The following is a 3,555-nucleotide window of genomic DNA, read 5'->3' on the forward strand; positions in this document are numbered from 1 at the left end:
GTTTAAGACTTAAATATCTAAAATTTGGACCCACGAACCCAAATCTGACCCACGAACCTGCCAACTTGTGAACCCGTATAAATAAATGGGTTGATGGGTCATATATGGGTTTATGTTCCAAACCCGTCAACCCGTGACCTGCCAACCCGTGACCTGTATATTTAAATGGGTCGTGTTTGGGTTGACATATTCTGACCCGCCAACCCGCGACATGCTAACCCGAACACGACACGATTGTCAGGCCTACCAAACTCCATAACTCTACTTTTTTAGTATTTACATAATGACAACCTAACCCCTAGACTTTCAGTATACCGTTAATAAATTAAATTTACCCCAAATATTAACACAAATTAATTAATTAAGTTATTTTAATTAATAACCAGTTCTTTTTAAATATTAAATTAACACATTTTTTATTTAATTTATTTCCTTTCAAATCAAAATAAATTTACAACATTTAACATTCGTATAACGGAAAATTAACATCATTAATAGAAGGATATATAAAATTAACATCATTAATAGAAGGATATATAGGTCGTTACATAATTAAGTTATTTAATTAAGAGGGAAATAACATTTCTAATTAATTTGGAGGAAAATTAAAAAAAAATTCTAGTTGGAGGAAATTAAAATTAGCAATGTAACTTTTGTAATAAAAGTTGCAATTTTAATAAGATTTGCAACTTTTTTTAAAAAGTTGCAATTTTCAATCCAATTTGTAACTTTTTTTAAAAAAAAGTTGCAGTTTTCAATAAAATTTGCAACTTTTTAAAACAAAGTGACATTAAATCTTCTAATGCAACCTTTTTGTTCGGTGATACATTATTTATAATTAAATGCAACTATTGTGAAAAGGTTGCATCTAAAAGGTTGCATTAGGATCATTTTGTAGTAGTGGGTGATGGATTATATTTTATGAGAATGTTCCCGTTGAGTCTTCTGTTTCTTTTTTGTTTATTCTCTCTAATGACATTACATCAAAATGAGATCTGTAGCTCCAAGAGATTGAATGGAATAACCGTGATATGTTGTTCTACAAAGAAGAGAAGATCAGGTTGAGGTTGATGGCTTCCAGTTTGAGCTTTAGGTGCATGTACATGTTTTTTATGACTATAAGACATGACTGAAATGGAACCTCATTGAACACCTTTTAAAAGGTATAACTTCTATTCATATTTAAATCATTGTCTTAATTAGGAGGTACGACTAGTCCATATCCTTAAGACTTAGAGTTTTTTGAAATATTATATATGGATGGTATTTTGTCAAAAAAAATATGACAATTTAAAGACATAATATGGAGGTTGTCAATGTTGGTAAACAAAGAGCAAAAGAAAAAGATAATGTTGAGAAGTGGATTAATATAATTCATATTGGATTGGAGAGTATAACTATCAATGATGCAAAGAACTAAATCTATGACTACTTGATAATGAATCAAACTAACCAACTAAATTGAGCACTAAATTTTCTTGAAAGTTAGGTTGAAGTTTAGTTGATTGATTAGCAATAATGATTTGCTTGTAGATCATTCAGTGGAGTATGTTCTAGTCTCGAACCCTTTCTGGACAACTTGTCAAAACTGCTTTTGGTAAATTCCATATCTAACAAAGATGATTTGGATCAACTGAATTTTTCTGCTATCAACTTGTTAAGTAACATCCATGAAATTTCGAAAATTTTAAAACTTTTACATAAAACCAAAAACCATCATTTATTACATATTGTTTTCGAAATTGGTTTCACATAAGAGTTCTTCCCAGAAGTCATAACACAAAATATGAGGAGGTGCATGATTAAGCCTTCGCCTTTCTGCGATCATCTAAAGTACCTAAAGCATAACCAAGAACTATAAGCCCAGAGCTTAGTGAGTCTTCCCCAAAATAACATCACATAACATAGCAGACAACATCAAGCATGAATGAGCCTTCAGCTTGACTGGACCGCCTTGCAGGGCTTTCAGCCTCTCTGGACCACTCCTGAGCCTTCGGCATGACTAGACCGCCTCGCAGGGCCTACAGCCTATCAGGACCGCTTACTTGGGCCTTTGCCCAGACTGGACCGCCTCGCAGGCCTTCAGTCTATTCGGAGCCCGTAAAGGTAATGCCTCCAAATCTTGAGAGTGAAAACCACCGCTCCCAACTCAAGATCATGTGTAGGATATCTTGTCTCATGCGGATTTAACTGTCGTGAAGCATAAGCTATCACTCATCTCCTCTGCATGAGGACTGCTCCCAAGCCGGTGATGGATGCATCACAGAAAACAACAAAATCCTCAATTCCCTCCGGGAGGGTCAAAACTGGGGCCTCGCAAAGTCTTTGTCGAAGGGTCTCAAATGCCGACTGTTGCTGAGGGCCCCACCGGAAATCCACCCGCTTCCTCGTCAGACGAGTGAGGGGTATTGTAATCTTCGAGAATTCTTGAATAAATCTTTGGTAGTACCCTGCCAGACCCAGAAAACTCCTAATATCCAAGGGAGATTTTGGAATCTCCCACTGCATCACCGCCTTGATTTTGGCCAGATCGATCATAATCCTATCTTGGTTAATTAGGTGTCCAAGGAACTAAACCTATTGCAATAAAAACTCACACTTTGAGAACTTAGCATAAAGCCGTTCTTAGCTCAAAACCCTTAGAAGCTTACAAAGATGCTCCTCATGTTGCTCCCTGCTCTTGGGATACACCATGTTATCATCAATGAACACAATACCTGAGCGATCGAGCATTGGTCTGCATACCCGATTCATCAAATCTATAAATATTGATGGCACATTAATGAGCCCAAACGGCATCACCACAAACTCGTAATGCCCATAACGAGTCCGGAACGTGGTCTTCTCAACATCCTCCTCCCTCACCCTGACCTGATGTTACCTAGACCTCAGATCTATCTTGGAGAATGAAGATGCTCCTTACAACTGATCAAAGAGATCATCAATCCGCAGAAGGGGATAATGGTTCTTCACCATCAACTTGTTCAGCTCCCTATAATCGATGCACATCCGGTGCGAACCATGCTTCTTTTTGACAAAAATAACTGGCGCTCCCCACGGAGAACTGCTCGGACGGAGGAATTGCTTGCCTAGCAGCTCCTACAGCTGAGATGACAGCTCCTGCATCTTAGGCGGTGTCAATCAGTACGACGCCTAGGCAATAGGGGTCGCACTTGGCACAAGGTCGATCCTGAACTCGACCTGCCTCTCAGGAGGCACACCAGGTAACTCCTCCAGGAATACATCAACAAATTCCCTGGTAGGGATGAGATTTAAAACCGGAAAACCGGACCGGAACCGAAACCGGAACTGTTCCAACCGGAATATATAGAACCGGTTCCGGTTTCGGGTTTAAAAATTGGCTTTATCCGGGTTCCGGGTCTATCGGGGCCTGGCAAACCGGGTCTAAGAACCGAAACCGGTGTTAGGAACCGGAACCACTTTTAGGGGCCGGAACCGGTTTTTGTGAAATATTTTAAAACAAGCATATCTCATTCGTTTTAAGTTGGATTGACATACGGTTTTTTTTCCAATGTGTAGTTTAGAGTTTCTACA

This window comes from Lactuca serriola, chromosome 8 (genome assembly GCF_051521515.1).
Source record: "Lactuca serriola cultivar US96UC23 chromosome 8, Lser_US96UC23_V15, whole genome shotgun sequence".
Lineage (NCBI taxonomy): Eukaryota > Viridiplantae > Streptophyta > Magnoliopsida > Asterales > Asteraceae > Lactuca > Lactuca serriola.